This window comes from Loxodonta africana, chromosome 11 (assembly GCF_030014295.1).
Source record: "Loxodonta africana isolate mLoxAfr1 chromosome 11, mLoxAfr1.hap2, whole genome shotgun sequence".
NCBI lineage: Eukaryota > Metazoa > Chordata > Mammalia > Proboscidea > Elephantidae > Loxodonta > Loxodonta africana.
The window spans coordinates 95,096,819-95,108,244 of record NC_087352.1 but is presented as its reverse complement, the minus strand read 5'-3'; the positions used below and the strand labels follow the sequence as shown (position 1 = coordinate 95,108,244).

The 11,426-nt window shown below is 42.8% G+C and overlaps 1 pseudogene; it reads right to left on the bottom strand.

The window, feature by feature from the left end:
* Positions 1–9,001: 9,001 nt before the first annotated feature.
* On the bottom strand, positions 9,002–10,808 carry LOC100670314 (low molecular weight phosphotyrosine protein phosphatase-like; annotated as a pseudogene).
* Between the last annotated feature and the right edge of the window lie 618 nt (positions 10,809–11,426).

Below are 11,426 nucleotides of genomic sequence, written 5' to 3'. Positions count from 1 at the left end.
CTTTAGTCTAGAAGCTCCACTGAAACCTGTCCATCATGGGGGTTTGGAATACTGCTGGTATTTGAAATACCAGTGGCATAACTTCCAACATCACAGCAACACCCAAGCTACTATAGTACGACAAACTGATAGACAGGTGGTGATGATTTACTTCCTACGTATCTTTTCTTAGGAAGTCACTTGACAATATGTCTCAGCAAAACAAAGGAGTAGGCTGGGGAAAAAACACTGAGATTCAGGAAACAGTAGATTCAACCGAGGTAAGTAATTAAAAGAAGTCCCAGGATGTCAGCTGTGCAGCAGACTCAGATAGCCAGCAACAGACGTTCTACGAGGAAGTTATCTGGAGGAAAAAAGGAAGGGGATAAATGTTGACTATGTTAAAAATTTTGATACTAACTTTGAGGGAGTCTCCGGTGGTGCAAACAATTACCTAAGGAGGCCAACAATGTGAAAAAGAAAAAAGACAATTAGAAAATCACCTTATTAGTTAGGATGATTTGGCTTCAAGCAACAGGAAAACCAACTCAACAGGGCATAAAGACTAAGGAAATACTTTACCTGAGATAGCAAATGCTCCAGAGGTAGGGAAGCTTCTGGGGTGACTGGTTCAGTGGTCCTGGTTCTTCAGGTTCTTCATGGGTTCTTTCCATCTTTCTCTCACCAATTTCACTTTATAGGCTTTATCCAGAGGCGGCTCCCCTCATAGCAGCAAGATGACCACAGCTTTTTGGGGGTTCACATCCAGCATGGCAGAATCTAGAAGATGCTACATCTCTTTGGAGGGAGGAAACCTTTCCCAGAAGCCCCCAGCAGACATTGTCTCATGTCTCATTGGCTAAAACGGTGTCTCATGCCCATATCTAAACAATTGCTAGCAGAGGAATGTAGCCACTGCAGCTGAGATTGTTAATTGCCTTCCATATTCATTCTCTCCCTCCTTTCATTCCATAATAGAATTCCCTGAATTTTTTCTGGGCACATAATTACCAGGCTAGAAGCTACCTTTCCCAGCCTCCCTGACACATAGGTGTGGCCAGTTCTGGCCAATAGGATGTAGGTGGAAGAGATGTGGACAGCTTCTGAATTATCCTGTAAAAAGAAATTGCGTGCTCTCTGCTGCTTTATTTCCCCCCTTCTGGCTAGCAACAAAGTTTGGTGGTAGTGAGTCAGCTTCAAATGTGAGGATGAGGGCAATTCCCAGTGGAATGACAGATCAACAGGTAGAAGAATCCAGGTCAATCTCAGGAAGCTGAGTCATCCTACCTTCTTTACACTGTCTTCTTGCTTGGAATTTGATGCAACAGAGAGATAAACGTCTGTCCGTTTATTCTGGTCATTACTAATGCAGACAAACAATATCCTGGTCACTGCAATGGCCATGAAAACCCTGGTTGCATAGTGGTTAAGCACTATGGCTGCTAACCAAAAGGTTTGCAGTTCAAGTCCACCAGGTGCTCCTTGGGAGCTCTATGGGGCAGTTCTATTCTATCCTATAGGGTTGCTATGAGTCAGAATTGAAGCAATGGGTTTGGTTTTTTTTTTTCTGCAATGGCCATGCTTGCCTTAAACCAATGGTTTCCAAGGTATGGCTCCAGACTAGCAGCAACAGCATCACCTGGGAGTTTGTTGGAAATGTAGACTCGGGAGCCTCACCTCGGACCCCCTGAGTCAGAATATCTATGAGTAGAGCCCTGTAATCTGTGTTTTAACAAGCTTTCCAGGTCATTCTGATGCTCACGTTAAGTTTGAGAAGCACTGACTTAGCCCATGCTGGGTCCCTTCCTTGTGGCTGGGGATGGAGTTGACTTCTCCCTGAAATTTACAGCCATGTGGAGGCACGTTGTGGTTGTTGTTAGCCGCCTTTGAGTCCTCTCTGACTCAATGGGACCATATGTATAACACAAGGAAACATTGCTTGGTTCTGCACCATCTTCATAATCGTTGGCATGTTTGAGTCCATTGTTGTGGCCATTGTATAGTGCCTTCCATTCAGGGGATGGGGAGCTCATCTTCCAGCACCTTATCGGACAATATTCTGACCAGACAGAATTGTGATTGATGAAGCTTTTGGAAATAGATCACCAGGCCTTTCTTCATAGTTTATCTTTGGAAGCTCCACTGAAATCTGTCTACCATGTGTGACACTACTGGTACGTGAAACACCAATGGCATAGGGTCCATCACAGCATCACGCAAGCCCCCACAGCACAACAAACTGAGATGGTAGAGGAGGAGGGTAAAGACCTAAAAAATGGGGGTTCTGCCAGGTGGTAGGGTAGAACAGATGCTGGGTAGGCAACCAATAGCATTTCCTACCATTATAATAACGCAGTTAATTGATTTAACTTCTACAATCAACGTAAAGATAAAGATTTTCTTATAGGTCAAAGCCACTGATAATGCGAAGGTATGGATAACAGGGGTGTGAGTCACAGGAGGCGAGTTATTGCTTTCCATTATTAGCCCTTCTGTATTATTTGATGATTATTTTTCAACCAGGGCATGTATTCCTATGGTGAAACATTTGAAAATAAGGTTTTCAGAGGTGGTATCACAAGGTGGGACAGAGTCCTCCCACTCGGAGAGAGCTTTGCAAAGCTCTGCTGTGTCCGGGACAGGGTCACCAGGGTGTTTGCATAGCCCCAGTCAGACCTGTCTTGCACAGACCGCTTCAGAAATGGCTGGCCTGGAACCAGGCTTCTGACAAAAGGCCCTCCTCTCTGGACAGCTTCTTGTAGGTGTGTGAATGGGGACCAGCTCGAAGCTATCTTGCTGCCGTCACCTTTTGTGGAATTCCGTCTCTGGACCAGCCTGCTTTCTCATTCAGATGGAGAGCTTCCAGACCTAAGGGCAATGGATGTTTTCACCAGGAGGATCCTCCTCATTAGCCTCTCAGTTCTGACTGGACAGCAGCATGTCCACATCATGGAAAGGTCGTAATATTTAAGCAATAAATTGGCCCCAAGCCCTTGTCCAGACAATGACACTATATGTGAAGACAATAGATTAAACCGCCTCTACATCTTGAAGCTTAACTGGCAGTTTCCCCCTAAGTCTAACTGGCAGTTTTCTCTTACCATACGCTCCCATTTCTTGATTCACTCTGTGCCCAAAATTACTTGTTCCTCAAGTTGATGTCAGGCTGCTCTAAGCACCAAGTAATTACGTCTGGAAGTGGGGGAGGCTAAAGCGGCTTGGGAGCAACATGGTGCAGCCGTGGCTTTCAGATTGTTTTCTGTGAAGCCCCAGCGTTCCACAGAGACAGCTCCACAGAGGCACCCAGGGGCGTGGGAGGAGCCACCAGGACCCTGGATCCCACCTCACCCCCAGAACAGCGATTTTATACTATCTTTTTTTTTTTTTTTTTTTTTATACCAAGGCTCTGACATACATTTTATTTGAGGGGAAGAAGTTTCCCGTAATAAATTCTTGAAAATAACTGGTGTTGTCAAAAGAACACTGGACTAGGAGGGCTCAGAAGCTCTGGATTTGACTAGCGTTTACTTATTTTCTACGTGATAACTCTGCAGCTCTGGACAAGTTGTAGTAGTAATTAGACTCAGTTTCCTCTCCTAAAATACAGATGAGGGTATCTTCTTCTTTGCCTATGTCACACATTTAACTCTGCAAATCAGATAAAAATGGTAAATTCTAAATTATTGTAAAAACACAAAGGATTATTTCCTTGAACAGAGAAGAGCACAGTCTCTGAACCATTAATTTAATTTGGGTAAATACTGATAGAGGACAACACAGATATATTTTTGTAAACTGATCAGAAAAGCTATGAACAATTGATATCATATGGAGGTAGCATATTTTTCCTCTTGAACATTTTCCCCACCCCAGTTTGTATGAAATTGAATATACAAATGAAGCTTATAATAACCCCTGTGGTAACTGTCAAGAGCCCTGGTGGTACACCAGTGAAGAGCTATGGCTGCTGAACAAAAGGTCAGCAGTTCGAATCCACTAGGTGCTCCTTGGAAACCCTTTTGGAGCAGTTCTACTCTGTCCTATAGGGTCGCTATGAGTGTGAATCAATTCGACAGCAGTGGGGCTTTTGTTTTTGTTTGTTTGGTGGTAACTGCTATTATTTTTGCTGTAATTAATTTCTCTAAAGACAGTAATAAAACCAAAAAACCAAACCTGTTGCTGTCGAGTCAATCCCGACTCATGGTGACCCTATGAGTTACAGAGTAAAACTGAGCTCCATAGGGTTTTCTTGGCTGTAATCTTTATGAAAGCAGATCACTAGACCTTCCTTCCTTGGCACTGATGGATGGATTTGAATCACTGAACTTTTGGTTAGCAGCTGAGTACAAACCATTTGTGCTATCCAGGGACCTAAGACAGTGATATTGTTGTTGTTAGGTGCCATCAAGTTGATTTCAACTCATAGCGACCCCATGTGACAGAGTAGAACTGCCGCATAGGGTTTTCTAGGCTGTAATCTTTATGGCAGCAGATCACCAGGTCTTTCTCCAATGGAACTGCTGGGTGGGTTCAAACCACTAACCTTTTGGTTACCAGCTGAGCGCTTAACTGTTGCACCACTAGGGGGTCTTAAATAAGTGATAAAAAAAAAAAAAAAAGTTGCCCTCTAGTTGATTCCAACTCTTAGCAACACTATAGGACAGAGTAGAACTGCCCCATACAGTTTCCAAAGAGTGCCTGGTGTATAGAACTGCTGACCTTTAGGTTAGTAGCCGTAGTACTTAACCACTATGAGCCACCTGATTGCAGGACAGTAATAAGTATTGTGAAATCCATGGGCTATGTGTGCACCCCAGCTCCCAAGGGCTTCTAATCTTAAACGCAGTCTTTCAGTTCATACAACACAGAGGAAATAGAGACAACAAGGTCATAAAATTATTTATACTACAACTCAAATGGGCAAAGAATTTGGAGTTTATTTTTCCTGTGATCGTTCATTTACAAAGTACACCTCTCCCTCCCATACCTACCTTGTGCACCTCCCAGGTAGCAGGGGAAAGCTAGATTTAGTCTCTGCATTATTTCCAAGGAGCCCTGGTGGGTCATTGGTTAGGCACCTGGCTGCTAACCTAACGGTCGGCAGTTTATACTCACCAGCTGCTGCAAGGGAGAAAGATGTCTGCTACAGTAAAGACTGCGGCCTTGGAAACCCTATGGGGCAGCTCTACTCTGCTGTATAGGGTCTGTGTGAGTCAGAGTCAAATCCATGGCACTGGATTTGGTTTTGTTTACACCATTTCCGTTTCTTTCCCTTTGTACTGACTTGCTTCAGTTTAAACATTTAGTCCATTTAAAGCTCAACTTTCCATTACTGAAACCAAAAACCAAATCCGTTGCTGTGGAGTCCATTCCAACTCATAGCGACCCTATAGCACAGAGTAGGGCTTCCAAGAAGCAGCTGGTGGATCTGAACTGCCAACCTTTTGATTAGCAACCGTAGCTCTTAACCACTCCGCCACTGGGGATTCCACCACCTTCCCATTAAAATAGTGTTGATAAAAAAAACTTTACCTGCATGAGTAAATGGCTTTAGGTAAAATACACTGTCTCTTAAATTTAGTCTTTCTTCCTTCTCTTCCTGGCTCTTAGAGAACGGGGCAGGACTTACAATATCCTCAGGATGGCTGTGGGGTGAGAGTCCTTGGGTGGGGCCAGGCCTACCAGGCCTCCCTGGTCTATGGGGCAAGGTCCCATGTCCGCTTAGTTGCTGCTTGTCCTGCTTGCACTGAGGGTGACATTTGCTGCCGGGGTAATTTATGGCTTGGCCAGCACCCTGGTTAACTGGGTCTGTGAGCCAATGCCACATCTCTCACTGGGGGCTTTCCCAGAGGGTCTACCTCTGCCTCTGCTGCCAAGTCCTCTCACTCCTCATCCCCTTGGGACTCGTAAGTCCCCTGGTTCTAAAGTCAACCACCTCTGTGTCCTCCCCAGTCCATGGGACTTATAGGAGCTTACAGGTCTGGGGATACTTCTTGGGGATCAAGGGTAGCTTAAGAGATCATAGTCTATTTTCCTCTGCCTCAACCAAACCATGTAACCTCATCTCAAACCAAAAAGAGAAGATGGGAACATGAGTAACTATCTATTCTGCTACCTCTGGCCCCTTTCTTCTGCTCACAGTGGCTTTAGCTAGAAGGGGAGGCCTTGCCCCTACTTTCCTGTCTGAAAGAACATTCCCCTCATCATATCCTTCTTTTTTTTTTTCTGAGGTGATTCCTGCCCTCACCCCAGGATAGAAAGAGTTCAGGAAACAGAAACCAGTTTATTATAAGGAAACATAGTCAGGAATCTTTTCAAAAACAGTATCAGTTGCAAGGGGGGAAATAGTCTCCAGGGCAACAATGACTGGCCTCAGCGAGGCAAAGACAAGAGGCTGGTAGACGAGACCGGCCTTCACAATGCCTAAGGCACAGCTGCAGTTACAGCAGCTTCGCAATTCAGAGGTGCCGGCCCTTGTTCTGGGTTAAGTGTGGCTCGTCTGCCGTGGCCAGCAGAAGCAGAGAGGAGCCCCCAGCCATGAAGGAGTTCAGGCTGGAGAAGGATGTGGCCTCAATGTTCTTATCCCTGCATCCCCAGCACCTGGCCCCAAATCTGACTCATTAAAGTATCCCAGGAGTCCCTGGGTGGTACAAACAATTAACCCAGTTGGCTGCTAGCTGAAATGACGGGGTTCAAGTCCACCCAGAGGTATCTCAGAAGAAAAGCCTGGTGATCTGCTTCCAAAAAATTAACCACTGAAAACCCTGTGGAACACAGTTCTACTCTGACAAACATGCAGTCACCATAAGCCAGAAGGCAACTGGTTTAAAGATTCTCAGGAAATGTTACGTCCAGTGGGATGAACTAATTCTGCCCTTTGATATTGACTTATTCTGTGACCTTATCAATTTTCCTCACATAAGTCTCAGTTTTTCCCTTTACAGAGTAGAGCTGATAATAAATAAGACTTACCTCACAAGGTGTTTCCAAATATGAAATAAGATATGGTAGTGAATGTCCCTTCCTGAGGTCAGAAATGTAGGGGATTAAAGATTGCTAATTCTCAAATACACCCAGAATTAATAGTGTACTGAATAAAGAGGGATGGGCAATTTTTCACTGGCATTCTTTTACTTTAATAGAGTAGAAAAAGTAAGATTTTTTTTTTTCATGGAATCAAAAAAACTGCTTTGATTTTGAAGGAGGAAAATGTGTCTTGTGAACATTTTTGTTCTTCTTGACCTGGCCCTGTGGAAAGAAAGTTTACTAACCACCACCCAAAGGTTATTTCATTTGCCACTCGTTATTCAAAAGAAATTGGTTTAGAATTATTAGGTAAAGTTCTTCCCTCAAAAAACTGAGTTGGAAATTGACTGGAATGTTGTTAAACCCAAGCCTTCTCATTCAGGTTATTCTTTTTCTGAGTAGATTTAGGAGTTTTCTTCATAAAATCTAGTATTTTTTATCGATATTATTCTTAAGAATTTATTTTATTTTTTCTACTATAATGAGACTTTTTTTTCCTCTATCATGTTTTAACTGTTTATCGATGATATACAAAAAAGCACTTATATTAACTTCCTGGGACTGCTATACAAAGTACCAAAAATGGGTGGTTTACAAGAACTGAAATCAACTCTCTCATAGCTCTGGAGATTAGTAGTTGGGGCATCAGCAGGGCTATGTGCTATCTGAAGATTCCAAGGGACAGCCTTTCTGGAGTCTCCCAGTCCCTTGTCTTTTTTTTTTTTTTTTAATCTCAGTTACATTTTTATACTCTCCAGTTTATTCTGAAAACAATCGTTTCTGATATGTATTCAAATGATTTTGAGATTACAGTTATCTCAAAGTACACAGAAATTACCTGTATTCTCCTATAAATTTATTAAACACTGACGAAAGAACACTTATTAACTGGTTAACATACCAATATTTAACGACTTTCACATAGTAGGACTCTCTTTTAACTTTTAAATTATTTTTCCCACGTAAGCCAATATACCTTTGACATTCAGGTTATAAGTACGTATTAAAAAAGACATGTTCATCAAACTGCCCATAAGATTAAATTGCATACAGTGTCCTTTTGATACAATTAAATTTTCAGAGGCAAAGAGGCTCAAATAGGTACAAATATGACTTCCTTTTGAAATAAGACAAAAATTATGACTTCACTATGAAACAAACAAGACAAAAATTAAGAAGTATCAGAGGTGCTAAAGATTAATTTCATAAATCTTTTCTTTCAGCATGCAAGGGTGTACTATGAGTATGTGTAAATTAAAACGTGTCTAATCTAGACTGTGTGCTCCTATGGCTGGGGCTGTTATTCAGTAAGTGGCCCTTGGGTAAAAGGATGAGAGGCAGGACACGTAAGGGAGAGGGCACAGGTCCTTCTTAACTCAACCAAGTCAACTCACCGGAGGGGTAAAGTCTCAGTGGGCTCAGACGTTGACCTAGGCCTTAAAGTGATGTTTTATTTCATTATTTATTGACATCATAAATAAGCATAACAGAGTGAGGGCAGGACTTAGATTAGTACCTGCCAAACACTGGAAAATGACGGCTACAAAACACACACAATATTTTCTATTTTGTTGTTCTACTATTTAATTTGTAATGAGGGCAAAGTGGGAGGTTCAACTAAAAAACTGTCTGAATCAGAGACATTTATTTATTCTTCTGCCAATCACAACTGATTTCCACCGACAATTATTGTTAAGGTAAGAAACAGTGAGTCCACTGAAGAAATAGTTGCAGCCTTGAGCTATGGAACATTAGTAGACTTTAACATGGCCACTGATTGAAAAATGTACAGCAGCACTGTGAAGGCGTTCTTCATGGTTGGCCTTCAGCAATGAATGAGTACAGCTTTAGTGTGCTGTCATGCATTGAGCTGTGTCCCCCCAAGATATGTGTCAACTTGGTTAGGCCATGATTCCCAGTATTGTGCGGTTGTCCTCCATTTTGTGATTGTAGTTTTACGTTAAAGAGGATTAGGGTGAGATTGTAACACCCTTACTAAGTTCGAATTCCTGACTCAATGTAACGGGAGTTTCTCTGGGGTGTGGACTGCACCACCTTTTATCTCTTAAGAGATAAAAAGGAAAGGGAAGCGACCAGAGAGGGGGGACCACACACCACCAAGAAAGCAGTGTTAGGAGCACAGTGTGTCCTTTGGACCCAGGGTCCCTGCAGAGAGAAGCTCCTCGGCCAGGGGAAGATTGAGGACAAGGACCTACCTCCAGAGCCAACAGAGGGAGAAAGCCTTCCCCTAGAGCTGACACCCTGAATTTGGACTTTAAGCCTACTTTACTGTGAGGAAATACATTCCCCTTTGTTGAAGCCATTTCTGGTATTTCTGTTACAGCAGCACTAGATGACTAAGACATGCCCCTTCTCCAAAAATGCTTTGCAGCACCTAACACACTGCTGGTGCACAGTCTTTTTTTTTTTTTTTGTAAAAGCTAAAAATTTTTTCCCAGTCTATAGATTCTCTTTTTACTCTTTTGGTGAAGTCTTTTTTTTTTTTTTATAACTTTTATTAAGCTTCAAGTGAACGTTTACAAATCCAATCAGTCTGTCACATATAAGTTTACATACATCTCACTCCCTACTCCCACTTGCTCTCCCCCTCTTGAGTCAGCCCTTTCAGTCTCTCCTTTCTTGACAGTTTTGCCGGCTTCCCTCTCTCTCTATCCTCCCATCCCCCCTCCAGACAAGAGTTGCCAACACAATCTCAAGTGTCCACCTGATATAATTAGCTCACTCTTCATCAGCGTCTCTCTCCCACCCGCTGACCAGTCCCTTTCATGTCTGATGAGTTGTCTTCGGGGATGGTTCTTGTCCTGGGCCAACGGAAGGTTTGGGGACCATGACCACCGGGATTCCTCTAGTCTCAGTCAGACCATTAAGTTTGGTCTTTTTATGAGAATTTGGGGTCTGCATCCCACTGATCTCCTGCTCCCTCAGGGGTCCTCTGCTGTGCTCCCTGTCAGGGCAGTCATCGATTGTGGCCGGGCACCAACTCGTTCTTCTGGTCTCAGGATGATGTAGGTCTCTGGTTCATGTGGCCCTTTCTGTCTCTTGGGCTCTTAGTTGTCGTGTGGCCTTGGTGTTCTTCATTTTCCTTTGCTCCAGGTGGGTTGAGACCAATTGATGCATCTTAGATGGCCGCTTGTTAGCATTTAAGACCCCAGACGCCACATTTCAAAGTGGGATGCAGAGTGTTTTCATAATAGAATTATTTTGCCAATTGACTTAGAAGTCCCTGCAAACCATGTTCCCCAGACCCCCGCCCTTGCTCCGCTGACCTTTGAAGCATTCAGTTTATCCTGGAAACTTCTTTGCTTTTGGTCCAGTCCAATTGAGCTGACCTTCCATGTATTGAGTGTTGATGGTGCACAGTCTTAAAGTCAGAGTCATTCCCATAAAAGCGATCTTCAATAATAAGCTGTTTTTGTGGATCACAGCTTCCAAGTGGTTCGATTTTAGCTTTGCCATTTTTAACTTGATTACTTTCTCTATTCAAATCTCTCTGATTGCTTTCATGCATACACAGTGTATAATCAAATGCGGCAAAGTCTTCTCGGGTAACCAGACCGGCATGTGACTCATAGAAACGCCATGCTTCTCTATGCAGCTTTGCCCTCGGTAATCAGGAGGGTTTCCTATTTCATATGTGGATGTTGCTGCACTGTCTATCCTCCACTTACCTAAAAAAAATTTGATCAGTTACGCATTTTCTTGAAAACTGCTTCTGCAGTGGGTGATTGACAAGTGTTACCCAGACACGCAAACAGCACAGACTTGGGCACCTGCTCTGCCATCTTCTCACATACTGGGAGAAACAAAGGAGTCAGAGTCACCGGCCAGAACCTGCTCTGACCGCAGCGCATGTGCGTTACCTGTGTCACTTGTCTTGTGCAGGACACTACTCAGACTGGATTAGGACCCTACTTCCGCGGAACCTCTTGTTAACTGATAACATCTTCAAAGACCTTACTTCCAAACAAGGTCATGTCCACAGGTACCAAGGGTTAAAACTTCAACATATCTTTGTGGGGAACACAATTCAATCCAAAACTATTGATTAAAAAAAAAAATTGTCCTGCCATAATAAAAATAACAAGTGATAAAATTATTGTAGCATCTAACAGTATTGAGCAGTTGCCATATGGCAGGCACTATGCTGTGTATTTTACACATATTTCCCCATTGAATTTTCACAATAAAGCTGTCAGTTAATTATTATTATTCTATTTATAGATTAGAAAACTAAAGCTCAGTGAGATTAAGTAACTTACCCAGTTTATTACTGAACACTTATTAATTCTCTTAGGCTTTCTAGTTATACAATTATATTGTTTTATACAAAATAATAATTTTATATCCTCCTTCCCAAGGGTTATGCCTCCTATTTTTGCTTCGTACTGCATAGAACTAGC